The 16,047-nt window shown below is 37.8% G+C and overlaps 1 protein-coding gene across 5 annotated transcripts in view; it reads left to right on the top strand.

Moving 5' to 3' along the window:
- Positions 1-16,047, top strand: part of CRH (corticotropin releasing hormone) — a 242,547-nt gene that overhangs the window by 134,506 nt on the left and 91,994 nt on the right. For all 5 annotated transcript variants that reach the window (XM_074386713.1, XM_074386712.1, XM_074386710.1 and 2 more), the window contains one exon: positions 15,393-15,476. The gene's annotated coding sequence lies outside the window, so the exon portion shown is untranslated. The remainder of the gene's footprint in view (positions 1-15,392; positions 15,477-16,047) is intronic.

Raw genomic sequence — 16,047 nt, 5'->3', positions numbered from 1 at the left:
TTTATTTTATCTTATTATTTTTATTTTTTTCATTAAAAAGAAAAATTGTTCATGTTTATGGTGTATAACATGATATTTTGATATATGTAGATGTAGAATGGCTAAATTGTGCTAATTAACATATGCACTACCTTAACACTTTATGTGGTCAGAACACTTGAAATCTACCTTTAGAAATTGCCATGTAAACAATATTCATATTATTAACTATAGTCATCATGATGTACAACAGATCTCTTGAACTTATTTCTGGGATTAGACATTTTGTTAACATTATAAATGGGGTAATAATTAGTGGTTTGCTATTTCGTACAGGCTTTTAGAAATTGTTTATTTTTCCCTAAAATTATTGGTGTTTAAGATATATGGACTGACCAAAATATTTTCAAGATGCTTTCCCACTCTGCACAAAGGAATGTTAGGAGCTAGGAAGACCATCTCCCTTTATATACGGGATTGGTCACTGAGATTTGAATATGATATGCCTTTAAATTCCCACAATTTAGAAGATTCTGGTCATTTCATACTGACTGAGAGGTTAACCAAACTTTGCTTCTAGAATTAATGTTTTTCTTGATGTTTTTAAAAAATGCAAGGTGTAGTCAGAACACTTAAAAAGACAGAGACTAGGACTTTTTCCAGCTAAAAAACAATTGCTTTGTGCTAGCTGCTAATACATGCTTATATTTGTGGCAAAATTTAATCTGAGATGTTTTTCATCTGTAACTTGCCACAAATACAAGCATTTGCTAGCAAGTGGTACAAATGCACTTTCATATAACAATATTTATGATGTTAAGATTAGAATTCAACAAGTTTTAAATATTAAAACAAACTATTCAACAAGAAAGCTCATCATTGCCTTAAAAAAACCCAATTTTTTGATGCTACATATCAGAATAAATACAAATTCAACTTGAATTTTGTGATAACTAGTATAATATTTACCTGGCAATATGGTGACTAGGTGGTGCTTTGTCTTTTTAAAACACCTTTGCCTATTGTCTTTCTATTAGTTTAAATATTCTTCATGAAATAGCTAAAGAGGAAGCATTTCTTCTTCTGGGAAGATGGAGTAGACATACTTTTCCCTGTTCTTTCTGATAATTACAAATAAAAAATCATAGACAGTATATATAAAACTAACCTAAGAAGATTCTGAAAGATGGAAGAAGGCAGATCAGCTAGAGACCTCAGAACCCAAGAAATAACATAGTGCTACGTTTTTGTTTTTGTCTTATAAGTCTCAGACTTAAAGTGTAATAAGCTGGCAACCTGGAAGCACCAAGTGCACACACACACACACACACACACACACACACACACACAGCCCCAACACACAAAACTGCTCTCTTTAGCCAAAGGACCAGGAACAGGGCAGCTTCGCAAGACAAAAAAACTTTTAGGAAACTACTCTATTTCAGCTAACACCACAGAAAAACTATGACAAAGACTCTCATCCTCACCAGACTGTAACAAGGAGAACCTCACCTGGGCAGGTATCAGAAGAAACCTAGAAGAGTCAGGACTTTCCTCACCACTCAGTGGTAATGAGACCACCTCTCTGAACCCCATGGTGTCAGCAGAGGAATATAATATTATATATTATATTCCTCTGCTGACATGAGTGACCACCTCTCTGAACCCCATGGTGTCAGCAGAGGAATATAATATATAATATTATATAATATATAATATATATTATAATATAATATTATATATTATATTCCTCTGCTGACACCATGGGGTTCAGAGAGGTAATATTATATATTATATTCCTCTGCTGACACCATGGGGTTCAGAGAGGTGGTCTCATTACCACTGAGTGGTGATGAAAGTCTTGCGAAGCTGCCCTGTTCCTGGTCCTTTGGCTAAAGAGAGATAGACAAATCCACAGTTATAGTTGAAGATTTAAGTATTCCTCTATTAGATAGAATGACTAGACAGAAAATTAGCAAGGACATGGAAGAACTCAACAATATCATTGGCCAACAGAATCCAAGTGATATTTATAGAAAGCTCCACCCAACCACAGCAGTATACAAATTTTTCCAAATGAATCTGAAGGATATACCAAGATAGAACATATGCTAGGACATAAAACAAACTTACAAATTTAAAAGAATAGAACTTCTATAGTATGTGTTCTCTGACCACAATAAAATTAAACCAGAAATCACCAAAAGAAAGACAACAGCAAAATCTTTAAACACTTGGAAACTAAATAACACATTTCTAAATAATCCATGGGGCAAAGATTATATTGAAGTAAAAAAATGGAACTGCATGGAAATTAATATACAGTGTATCAGAATTTGTGGGACATAGCTAAATTAGTGTTGAGAGGGAAATTTATAGCACTAAATGCTTTTATTAGAAAAGAGAAAAAGTCTCAAATCAATAATCTAAGCTCTCACCTCAAGGATCTAGAAAATGAAGAGAAAATAAATCAAAAAAAATAAAATAGAAATAATAAAGAGCAGAAATCAATGAATTTAAAAATAAAAATAGGGAGAATCAATGGAACAAAAATAAAGCTCTTTGATACTACACTTAATCTTAGCCAAAAGGCCGAGAAGCAATATAAAGCTCTTTGAAAAGATCAATAAAATTGACAAATTTCTAGCAAGTGTGATGAAGAATAAAACAGAGAATATGCAAATTGCTAACATAAGAAATGAAACAGAGGATATCACTAAAGACCCTGCAGGTATCAAATAGATAATAAGCGAATATTATGAACACTCTGCATGATTTGACAATTTAGATTAAATGGATTGATTCCTTAACAAACTACCATAACTCACACAAATGGAATAGACAATTTGAGTATCCCTATAAATATTCAGGAATTCAAATTCATTAAAAAAGTCATAATGTCAGTCTCCAGACTTAGACATTTTCATCAGAGACTACTAACACATGTTTAAAGAAGAACTAACACCATTCTACACAATCTTTTCAGGAAAATAGAAGAGAAGGAAACACTTCTAACATTTTATGAAAAACCAATATTGCTTTGATACCAAAACCAGACAAAGACAGTACAAAAAAGAAAAAGAAAACTGCAGATGAATGCAACATCCCTTGTGAATGTAGACACAAAAACTTAACAAAGTATTGGCAAATAGAATTTGGCATTCTATAAAAAGAATTATATTCTATGACCAAATAAGGTCTATTTTAGGAATGCATGCCTGGTTCAACATTTGAAAGTCAAGCAATGTAATCCACCATATTATCAGGCTAAAGAAGAAAAATCACATAATCATATCAATAGATGCAAAACACATTTTTGAAAAAATACAATACCCATTTTTTGTTCAAAAAAAATCTCTCAGAAAAATAAGAATAAAGAATTTAAACTTGATAAAGTCTATCAACCAAAATCCTAAAATTAATATCATGCTTAATAGTGAAAGACTACATGCTTCCCTTTAAAAATAGGAACACGGCAAAGACGTTTGCTTTAACCACTTATTTAGCATAGTGTTGGAAGTTCTAGCTAGTGCACCAAAACAAGAAAAGGAAATAATAGACACACATATTGGAAATGAAGAAATGTGTCGGTCCCTATTTGCAGATGACATGAATGTTTATGTAGAAAATCCCGATGAACTTACATAAGAAAGCAGAAGCAGCAGCATCAGCAGTAGCAGCAGCGGAAGCAGGAGAAGGAGACCTCAACTCATAGAACAGAACAATTAATTGAATTCAGCAAGGTCACAGGATACAAGATCAACATAGAAAAGTTAATTATTTTTCTATGTGTTAGTAATGAACACTTAAAGTATGCTGAAATTAAAAGTAAAATGCCATTTACAACTGCTCAAATAAAAAATAGCATAAATATAACAAAATATAAATAGGATTTTATTCCACAACTACAAATAAAATACTGATAAGAAAATCAAAGTTTAAAATAAATGGACACATCATGTTCATGAATTAGGAAATTGAGTATGGAAAGTATGTCAGTCTTCTCCAATTTGCTGTGCAAGTTTAATGCAGTTCCTATCAAAATCCTTACAAGACTTTTTACAAGATTATTCTAAACTTTATATGGAAAGGCAAAGGAACTAAAATAGCTAAAACAATTTTGAAAAAGAAGAATAAGGTAAAAGAAATTGCCATCGAATTTCAACTGATTATATAATGACAGTAATCAAAATTGCTTCATATTCATGGAGGAACAGAAGAGAAGGAGTAGACCTATAGGTCAGTGGAACAGAATAGAAGACCCAGAAAAAGACATATTCAAATATGCCCATCTGATTTTGACCAAAGCACTACAGCAATTCAATACACAGATAATAAACTTTACAACAAAATGTCCTGGAACAATTAGACATCCAGAGACAATGAAATGAACCCCATCTAAACTTCAAACCTTATACAAAATTTAACTCAAAATGGATTTGAACTTAAATGTAAAATGCAAAACTATAAAACTTATAGAAAAAACACCAGATAAGATTTTCAGGATCTAGAAGTAGGTAAAAAGTTCTTAGGCTGGACACCAAAACATGGTCCATAAAATGATATATTGGACTTGATCAAAATGGAAAACTTTTGCTCTGTGAAAGACCCTGTTAAACTGATAACAGAAAAGCTACAGACTGAGCGAATATATTTGCAAGCCATATATCCAACAAAGCAGTAGTATTGGACTATATAAACAACTGCCAAAACTCAATAGCATAATAAAAGAACAAATAATCTTATTAGAAATTGGTCAAAAGACATGAAAAGACATTTTACTAGAAATGATATACAGATCACAAATAAACACATGAAAATGTGTTCAACATCATTAGTTATTAGGGAAATGCAAATTAAAACCACAATGAGATATTGCTACAGACCTATCACAATGACTAAAATAAAAAAATAGTAACAATACCACATGCTGGAGAAGATGAAAAGAACTGGATAACATTGCTGGTGAAACCGTAAGCTGTTACGTCGCCTCTGGAAAAGTTTGGCAGTTTCTTAAACATGAAATTACCATATGACCCAGCAATTGTACACTTGGGCATTTACCCCAGAGAAATGAAAACTTCTTAATGTTTATGAATAGCGGCTTTACTCATAATATCCCCAAACTGGAAATAATAAAAAAATGTCTTTCAGTGGGTGATTAGTTAAACAAACTGTGCTATATCCATACCATGGATTAATATTCCACAGTAAAAAGGAAAAAATTATTGGTACAAGCAGCAACTTGGGTAAGTGTCCAGTTAATTATTGTGAGTGAAAAAAAATCCAAAGGATTACATACTCTGTGATTCTATTTATATAACACTTTTGAAATGGCAGAATTATAGAACTGGAGAACTGATTGGTGGTTGCCAGGGGTAAATGAAGCAGAAGTGGGAGGTGCTAAGGAAGGGCTCAAGGGAGAAGGAAGTGGATATGACTGTAAGGGGGCAACATGAGAGATCCTTGTAGTGAAGATGTTCTTTATCTTGACCCTGTCAGTGTCAATATTCTGATATTTCACCATCGTTTTGCGTGATGTTACTATGGGGGAACACTGGGTAGAGGATATGTGGGATTATTCTGTATTGTTTCTTATAGCTTCATGTAAACCTATAGTTATCTCAAAATTAAGAAAAAAATAGCTAAGGAAGCATTGTTGCCTCTGGTTTCAGTTACTTTTTCTAGCCAAGGGTAATTTAGAAAACATAGGCTTACAGTATTCCATTTCCAGTTATCTGTGATGTCTGTCTATGCAATGATTATGTTATCTTTTATAAATACCAGTACTTTCTGTGACTGACCAATCTTTGTGATTGATCTGGCTTTTTTAGACAATAATTACTTTCTTTCTTTTTTTTTTTTGACAATAATTACTTTCAATCAAGCTATAATTAAACCTGCAGGCCTGGGAGTCATCTTGTCTCAGACTTATTCATGTATCTTTTAGTCTTGTACACTGATTTTAAGTTATGTCATTGTTGTGATGTCTAAGTTCTTTGATGAACATTATTTTAACTCCCAAATGTTGAGAGCATATTTTATAGTTGTAATGGTTATTATTTCTTCCAGGGCACTGACTTTGAACTCATTTGGGACCACTAGATAGGTTTCCCATGGCTGGCCCTGAAAATTGGGAAAAAGCAAAATTGGTTCTTGGTTTCCCACCTGTCACCCACCACCTGCCACCTGTGCATACCATGCTTCAGCTGCCGAGCCAAAGAAAATGCACTATAAAGGCACATGTACATCCATAACATGACTTTTCTTTGGCAGTCCCATTGGGTCCTTAGTCCCCGCCCAGTACAGGGTACCTGAGTGGCTCTCATTGCTCCATGTTGTCAGGTAAGTGGAGTGTGGGGCAGAGAGAATGGAAGTTCTGCTGGGGTGTATTAGAGTGTTTGGGTCCAGGTTCTGCCTGGTCTCCTGACTTCCAAACCCTATAATGGTTTCAGTGCATTTTGCCTGTTGAAGTGACTACCCAGAGTAAGTCCCCCTCCATGGAATGCAGTGACGGCTTAATGGAGCTAACGTCTTTTGGATTTAATCAGACTTTGGTCTAAATCAGGCCTGTAGCATTCAGAGCCCAGAAGGATACTGTCCTGCCCATTAAAGTATATTTCGAACAGGAGAAGGATGGTGGGTTTGAATAGTGGATGGTATTTATCATGCACTCTGTCTGATTGCTTTTCAACCCTGGGGGTCTGGGATCCTGCTAATTTGCATGGCTGTCCTAGTGCCTTAGGATCCTGGAGTGAGAAGTATTATGCAGTAGGTTGGAAAGGTCAACTGTGACAGAAAGAGATTCTATCCTTGTTAACATCTTGGCTTGATTAATCTCGGCTGTTTCTATCTTTTTCTGCAAGTTTGGCTCACCAGATCTTAGGTTCACCAATTCTTTTATTTACTGAAATTTAGAGGCAGAAAAGGGAAAGATTTTAAACTTTTTTAAAAAATAAGACAAGGTCTCACTATGTCGCCCAGGCTGGTCTCGAACTCCTGAGCTCAGCTGATCCTTCCGCCTCGGCCTAAGATTTTAAAGTTTAAATTCTCACTGCTTGGGGTCCAATACATAATTTTTTTCTATTGAAATTATTTGTATAAGGTTAAATTTATATTTGCTCTTTGTTAGATTATTTTTGTTCATTCTATCATCATTCAAATGTGCTGTAAATTTGTATATATGGAGATTGTTTTGTATTACAGGACTCTCCAGGCGTGAGGAAAGCTTATTTAGCCTGTGTTATTTAGCATTCATCCTGTATGATCTACACATAAATATTTAGTCATTTTTTTTGATAACAAAATCTTCTTAGGATGTGGGGTGAAAATAAACTTCATTTTTGAGGCAAACAAAACTTCAAAAACAATTACTACCTACAGTGCTTATTTATAAACTATGATCCCTTGAGGATCCTATACTTCACACCAAAAACAAGGAGAGAACAAATGCTAAGAAAACAGAAATGAAGACCTGCTCCCCACCTCAAAGTTTATTTTTTTCACTCTCCATTCCCAGGTTGGAAGTAATTTTTTAATCCTGAGTTTTTAGAAGAGCACTGTTTTGCATTTCCTGGACATATGTCACACAGTGACTCACAGAGCTGGGGTGCACAAGGAAGGCACATTGAGTTGCTCTACCAGAACAAGATGACATGATGTCACAGAGTCAGCCCTGTGTAATGCGTCATCCACACAATATTACCAAGCAGTTCTTGTCTTGATTCTTAATCTCAGAAAATGCTGTAAAATTCTGGAGGGAAAAAAAAATCTGTCTTGTGGATTGCCTCCCTCAGGCATAAAATGAAAACTAATTTGATCTTTTGGAGGTACCTTTGCTCCCAAAGGATCCCAGTGTACTCAGCCTTTGCGCCAGGAGTATTAGTCATGCATCTTGGAAATGTTGCCTCCCCTGTGCTAGAAAAGGCAGGTTCCTCTGAGGCAGCCCCCTCTGCAACAGGTTTTATTTTGAGTGGGATATAAAACAGAATTTCTAATTAGAATGACAGGGGAAATTGTATGGAGGCAAAATAATTTCCCATGTTGGAAGTTGACCAAGACATAGAGGTTAATAATCTTCCTTTTTAAGGGGACTGTATAATTTAAGGGGAACAGACACTCCATTATTGCAGAGGAAATAGTGTGAGTGCACAGGTATCTGAATAGGATGAAAGGGCCAGAGCCCAGTTGGAGGAAGAGTGGACAGTACTCAGTAAGGAAGAGAGGAAATCAATCAGTAGGTTGAAATGCATGAGAATGCTGTCAGGCCATCATCTGTATGAAAATATGTGCCTACTGTTCTAGAAATGTTTGTTAGAATTGAAATGACTATCAAAGGATAAGGTTCAGTTTCCTCTTGAAGCTCTTGAATTGTCCATCATCTTAAAGATGAATGTCCTTAAAGGCCATCTGCTCCATCATCTGCATTCAGACTGAATTCTTTAAAACCTTCTCAGAAAGATGAGAATCCTAGGGAAAGAATGTCACAGAACCGAAGGTAAGTGAAATCTATATGAAATCCCTCAAGTTTCAACTGAAACTCTTCTTGTTTCAGTCGTTTAAACCTCAGGGATGGTGGCTGGACCAGTAGAACTGATGCCAGTCAGTGTCTCTCATGATGCCCAGCTCTTGAACAAGGCTCTTTTCGTTCTTGGTTTAGAGAAGATAAGAATTAGCTCTTCACTGTTTAGAAGCCACACTTGAAAGACTTTGTTAATGTGGCTCTTCTTGCTAGACTCAGCAGTCCATTTCCTTAAAGGTTTTTCTGAGTTTCATTTCTCAATTCTGACCCTGTAAAGGCTAATGTGAAGGTCTGATACTGAATGAGAAAGCCCTTGAACCCTGCCAGGACCTCACTTACTTAAAACATTTTTACTATTAATATTCATTCCCAGGAGTTGCAGAGCCCTTCACTGTGGAGATAGTAGAGAGCTGGAGAGCTGACAGGTCAGGAAAAAGCCAGTAAAATCTTCGAATTTATAACAAGAACCAGTGACATGTTGTCAACTGGTGACAGGAAAAGCAGTTTAGCACAAAAGCAATTTTAACTGACTTGGGCTTCCAGTGGTGCCCGTGGGAAGAGTCTCAGAGCAGGGCATCATGGGAGATGCTGACTGGTACCAGTTCTCCTGGTCCACATACCAACCCAGAGGTTTAAACATGGTGGCTCCTGGTTTCCTCTCAGCCCTGGTGCCAAATGGCAATCCCACAGGCACACTTTCCAGGAATGGTCAGGGTTAATGGAAACATTGTTATCACAAAGTTGGCTGGGGTTTACAAGTGTAGTATGCCAGAGACTGTTGATGTCCTTCTTTGCAGCCTGTCTATAATCCAGATAAATTGCCCTAGGTGGATTGTGTTGCCTGGCTTCAACTTTTTTCTCCTGTGGGTGAATAACTATGTTAAAGGTAACACCACATGTTAATTGGAGCAATTTTTAAACTAATTAAAATAGTAAAATTATTTGTCTAAATAACATATTGCCATAGCAAATTAAAAAAACAACCAAATACCTAAATAGGATAAAATAAAATTTTCTACTAACCTTGAACTCCGAGATTTGCTTAGGCAAACCCTGATTCTGAGAAAATATTGAAAAAAACATTCAACAAATGTACTTTTAGACATCCTTTGGAATCAGGTACCATGCTAGGCTTTGGGTTTGCAATAGTGAGTAAGACAAAGTCGATCCTTGCCAACAGAGAACTTACATCTGCAGGAGCACACTCTCCCAATGTACTGCAAACCTCTTTTGAAATTGCAGTTGTTTCAGGATATATGTGGTACTGGGTTCCAGCTCTGGTTCCTGGGAGTTTCAAAACAGGAAGGGTATGAAAACCCATTAAGTCCAGGGGAATCAAAGTAAAAAATGCACCAGGTGAGGGACAGCCTTTTCATCTGCTTCTAGTTTTCAGAAGAAAAGCATTGTTTGCTCCTTTTTCTTCTGGTAAAGCAAAAGAGGGCTACTGTCTGCTGCACGCGTGTCATGTTTTTCTTTTCTTCCAGAGAGTAATTGCCTTGCTAACTTGTAAGTCTTTTCAGCTTTCCTTCACCTTCCAACAGGTGAATAATTTAGTTTCATAGAGTGGTTTCCTTACCTCCATATGTTGATTCCCTGTGAGTTTTACCCATTGATTTTTATCCCTGTGATTTTTGGCCATTGAGATAGTTTAATTCTATTTTCAAGTAATTATTTTTGGCTATTGAGATAGTTTACTTATATTTTGAAGTAATTATTTTTTATAAAATATATCTATTAAAATTATGCATGCATATTAAATTTGAAACATATAGGTATGCAGAAAGAAGAAAAAGTCCATACTCCCACCACCTAAACATATCTATCATTTGTATTTTGGTGAACTGTGCCAGACCATATATTTTTTGGCTTAAGTTTGATTTAGAAATGTGAAATCATAATATACGTTATGCACACTTCGGTTCCCTCCAAGTTTTAACTTAGAATTGCATCTGTATAATGTGCTTTTTAGAATCCTTGACTTGATTACATCATAATAATCTATTGAGTTTATTTAATGATGTTCTCTCATACATAAAATGCCAGCTTTTCTCTGTTATAAACAGGATAAGATGATATTGCTGTGCATATTATTTTAATCTAAAACTAAGAAGGTACCATTTTTGTCAAAACAAATTCAAGTACTCATCAACAAGGCATAGGGCTTTAAAACACAACTCTAAACCATCCTTGCATCCCAAGAATAAATTCCACTTGATCATGGTGGATGATTCTTTTAATGGCTGTTGAATTTGGTTTGCTAGTATTTTGCATCTATATCCATGGGGAGATGTTCAAAGAGTACAAAGTAAGACAGAAAGAGTAGTTTTTGAGATCTATTGTACAGCACGGTACTGAAGTTAATAATAGTGTATTGCATATTTCAAAATTGCTAAGACAGTAAATTTCAAATGTTCTCATCATTAAAAGTAAGGATGCGATGGATATATTAATTAGCTTGATTTAGTCATTCCACATTGTATACATATATCAAAACATCACCCTGAACCCCATAAATATATTGCAAGTATAATTTGTTGATTAAAAGTAAAAAACAAAAAAACTCCATGATTCTAAAGGCACTGACATTCCTGAAAGTTCCCAGTCACCCTCAGGATGCCTCTTTCCAGTCTATTGCTCTCCTCTATGAGGATGAGAGTCTTGCTGCTCCTTTAAGTTTCTCCTCTTTCCTGTCAGTTATGTCACTTCTCCCATCCAACCCTCATCAGTCAGATTTTCCAATGACCAGACTGTCTTTTTGGAAATGGTTCAATTAGTCCATATGTTCCTGTCTATAAGTGAAGCATAGGCTTTGGCAACAGTTTGATAACTTTACCTCAAGCTTCCTAGAAATAACTTAGGTCTGAATTATCTAGTTGATTGGCATCAGGAATGTTGTGATTTGGTGATAGCTAGGTATCTTTTGTTGAGAGAGGGGGCAGTTGCACCCTGCTTGCCAGGCTGGGCATGTGAAGCTTCTTCCTTCACAGCCTCTGCTGCAGGCAGGGGATCACACGGCTGACCTGCTCTCTGATTCTTCAAGGAGAAGCACTGTGGCACTAACACTGCTAAGTCTTCCCTAGTAATGTTACTTAGCAATTGCTAACATTGCTATCTGTGCTACGTTCTCTATATGCATAGCTCTCAGTTCTGCAGAAACCAAAAAATGCAAGGGGTTCAAAGAGAAGCAAAGGTAGCTCTATATGTTTAATTGTGGTTTTCTTTGTAGGACTTCTCCCCTTACTAATTGAGCTACACAGAGTTAATCAGAGCCCTTTAAAGGAGACTAGATCAATGTACCAACACACCTATCATCATTTCAGAGGCATCTTCCTTATCCTTGTCCTGTACAGTGTGAAAAGGAAGATAAATTGATGTGGTTGTTCTGTCTCGGTGCTTGATGGAATATTAAAAACTCAGGATATTCAGCTACTCCAGTGGCTGAGGCATGAGAATCTCTTGAACCTGGGAGGGGGAGGTTGCAGTGAGCCAAGATCATGCCGCTACACTCCAACCTGGCAACAGAGCAAGACTCTGTCTTGAAAAAATAAAAAAAAATAAAAGCCAAGGTATTATTCATGGTGCTAAATAGTACTTGTCTTAGAGAAGTGCTAAAAGCTGTAATGTCCAGCCTGTCCAATTTTAGTAGAGAACTAAGAACTCTACTTATTATTAAAAGAAAGAGCCTTTTTTCAAAGCTGATCTTGCACTTTAGCTGCTTGCATGAGCCACACTCGCAGAATTGACTCACGTCTCCTCTTCTTTGGCATACCTAGTCCCAGTCATCATGGAGTTACCCTGAGACTCGGCATATTGTTTCTCAGCAGGTCATTCCCAAGTTCTGTGAAACTTGAAAGGAATTGTGGGGGATGGAATCAAACCACAGGGTGTGAGGTGTCTAGCAGGATGGGGAGAACTTGATTTGGGGAAAAAGGTTGAGATGAGGGGATGATTGTGATGTCAGAAACTTCAGAGAGGGGTATTGTTGGTTTTTTTGTTGATACTTTGTGTTTTGTAGAAGAGCGGAGTAGTAATGTCTAGAAGCAGGAAGAATGTCCATCTGTCTTCATTCTGTGTGGGAAGAGAGTGGATGAACAACCTCCACTTGAGAGGCCTTCAAGGAAAGTTATTTTGGTACTCATTCAATAAATATTTATTGAACACATCTGCTGCACTGAATCCTGGGCTGGGTGCTGGGAAAGCAATGTTACCATGCAGTTATGATCTGGGAGATAAACATGATGCAGTATCAAGGTCAGTGGCTTTGTGAGCCGCTGTCAGTCACGTCAAGGGAGGTCAGTCAGGGGGCGGTAGAACTCTATGGAGGTCAAGGGTGTGGAGTGATTGCTTTGCCACGGACAGGGCTCAAGGGGTTAGAGGGGAAGCGTTGGCAGGGAGGGAGCAGTGAGGGAACCCAGGAAGTCCTCCTCTCTCTTCTTCCTCATTGCTTGCTTCACAGCTGGCTCCTGCTCCATTTCTCCACTTGGACTTTCTCTGCTGCTTGGTCCACTCAGCAGAACCTGACTGTCCTCAGAACCCCTGTTCTTCTTCTGTTTTTTTTTTTTGTTTTTGTTTTTTAAATCTCCTGTGTTCAAAGGACCAGGCCAGACTGAAACTGAATGCTCTTAGACGTCATTCAAAATTTCCAAATCTTGCCCAATCTAGTTGCCCAGTACCTGGAGGGGTGTCACAGAGTGCGAACATGTTGGGGCACTTAGCTTTCCAGAGAATAGAGATGGTTGAGAAATGGGTGGACAGCCTAAAAGGTGTCTTTCCTGGGCCCCTCTTCTGGAGTATAAGGGTTGGGGAGGATGTCAAGGGGTGAGTCCTCCTGTGTAGTTATTATGAGGGCAGATGCTGCAGTTAGGACTCACAGGCGCACTGCTGCTATTCTGCCAAAGTCCTCATCAGACAAATCCAAAGGCAAGAAAATACTGAAATAGCCTCTGGCCTAATCACGTTAACTTTAATAATAAAGAGACTGATTTGCTACCCGACTCTGATGTTAAAAAGAATCAGAGTTGGCTTTCCTTCTCCTCAGCAGGTCAATGTTAATTGGCAGCATGTTTTTATTCATAAAGAAAATTTAGTATATCTTTAATCCAGATGAAAAATTAATATATGTCTAAATGACAAAGTAGCATTTTATTATGATCGCTCCACCCACTAGACACAGAAGTTTCCTTTGTTTCTTTTATTTCCTTTTTTTTTTTTGGAGAGAAGGTCTCTGTTGCCCAGCCTGGAGTGCAGTGGCACAATCATAGCTCACTGCAGCTTCAGACCTACCAGGCTCAAGCGATCCTCCCCATTTAGCCTCTGAGTAGCTGGGACTATAGGTGCACACTACCATCCCCAGCTATTTTACTTTTATTTTGTAAAGATGAGGTCTCCCTGTGTTACCCAGGCTGGTCTCAAACTCCTTGGTTCAACTAATCCTCCTGCCTCAGACTCTCAAAGTGCCGTGATTACAGACGTGAGCCACTGCTCCCAGCCCTCTTTGTTTCTTAGACACGCTATTTGAGTATCCAAAAGCAAGCTGTCAAAGCTTGTGCGTGGCTGTTGTCCCTGAGTTGCTGGGCCTGTATCCCTGTCCTCACTTCCTGGTGCTGAGAGCAGGATTAGCCCTGTGATTGATGATGGCAAGTGTGGCCTTTGGTGTCTGATGGATAGAGACTTGGCCCAGATTTATGGATTGTATTTTCTTTTAAAAAAATTCTTTTAAAAAAATTGTTAGCAATTTGTTGTTTTTAAAGTAAACAATATTGTGTATATTCGAGGTTTACAATATGATGTTGTGGGATACATATAGACATAGAGGTTTCTATCATGAAGCAAATGAAGGGATCTGTAGTCTCACGTAGTTACTCTTTTGTGACAAGAGTAGCTTAGATCTATTTATTTAGCAAACATCCTTAATGCAGTACAATTTTATTTAACATGAGAATGTTGTATATCAGGTCTCTAGACTTGTTCATCCTGCATGTCTGCTATTTTGTTTATCCTTTGAGCTGTATCTCCACCATTTCCTCTCCTCCTCTCCTCCCTACCGATTGTGGTAACCACTGTTTCATTCTCTGTAACTGTGTTTTTGAGCTCTTTTAAGAGCTTATTTTACTTAGGATAATGTCCTCCAGTTCCATCTCTGTTGTGGCAGTTAACAAGGTCTCTTTTTGTTTTAGGGCTGAATAATATTCCATCATATATATTTACATATATATACATGCATATATATACACACATACATGCATATGTATATATATATATGTCACTTTTTTTCCTTTTCTTTTTTGAGACATGGTCTTGCTTTGTTGCCCAGACTGGAGTGCAGTCGTGCAATCACTGCGGCCTCTCCTGAGTTGCTGGGACTACCGGCATGCATCATCACACCTTGCCAGTGTTTTGGTATTTTTAGTAGAGACGAGGACTCACTATGTTGCCTAGGCTGGTCTTGAATTCCTGGGCTCAAGCAATTCTCCTGCTTTGGCCTTCCAAAGTGCTGGAATACAGGCATGAGCCACTGGCCCCAGCCCCACATTTTATTTATCCATTTATCCATCAACAGACAGTTAGGTTGACTCGATATCTTGGCTATTGTAAATAATGTTGCAATGAACATGGTAGTGCAGATATCTTACCTGCAGAAATCTACCTTACAAGGTAGATTTCTTCTCGATTGGGTATATATTCAGAAGAGGGATTGCTAGGCCATATGGTAGTTCTATTTTTAATTTCTTTAGAAACCTCCATGCTATTTTCCATAATTGCTCTACCAATCTACATTCCCACCAACAACGTACTCTTTTCTCCATACTTTCACCAACAATTGTTATCTTTGTTTTTTTTTTTTTTTGTTGTTGTTGTTGTTTTTTAATAGTAGCCGGATTATGTTTTTCAGTGGGATACAGTGGAAACCCAGAGAACCTGAATGGATCCTTGGCATTCCTGGTCGTCTTGGGTGGACCCTGTCAACGAGAAAACAGTAAGTGGAAGAGACCTCTCATGCAGAGGGAAAAAATCAAGCTTTACCCCTATGCTCATTTACTGCATTCATTTTTTCAGTTCACATTTTTTCCGTGCTGTTGTCCACTCTGTGCACAATAATGGTACAGTGATCTGGGTCCTACCTCCAGGGGGCGTTCTGTCGAGTAACAAGCAGTTTTCACCATCCTGATGAGCAGGTGTCCCCAAACTGTGGCCCGTGGGCCACATGCGGCCCCCTGAGGCCATTTATCCAGCCCCCCACCGCACTTCAGGAAGGGGCACCTCTTTCATTGGTGGTCAGTGAGAGGAGCACAGTATGTGGTGGCCCTCCAATGGTCTGAGGGACAGTGAACGGGCCCCTTGTGTAAAAAGTTTGGGGACGCCTGCTGGTGAGTATTTCAATAGGGGAGTAGAGGATCTAGGAGAGAATCTAGGAGACATACTGACCTGGGTCTCTGGGGAACTCAGACAACCTCCAGCAGGAGAAATGCAAAGGATAAGCAGGTGTCAGCAAGTGAGGAGGGTGCTTGGTATAGGGAATGGCCACTTTGGAAAGAGGAGAGAAAGAT

Source organism: Saimiri boliviensis, chromosome 15 (genome assembly GCF_048565385.1).
Source record: "Saimiri boliviensis isolate mSaiBol1 chromosome 15, mSaiBol1.pri, whole genome shotgun sequence".
Classification (NCBI taxonomy): Eukaryota; Metazoa; Chordata; class Mammalia; order Primates; family Cebidae; genus Saimiri; species Saimiri boliviensis.
The sequence above is the reverse complement of the archived record's forward strand: the minus strand, read 5'-3'. Positions and strand labels throughout refer to the sequence as shown.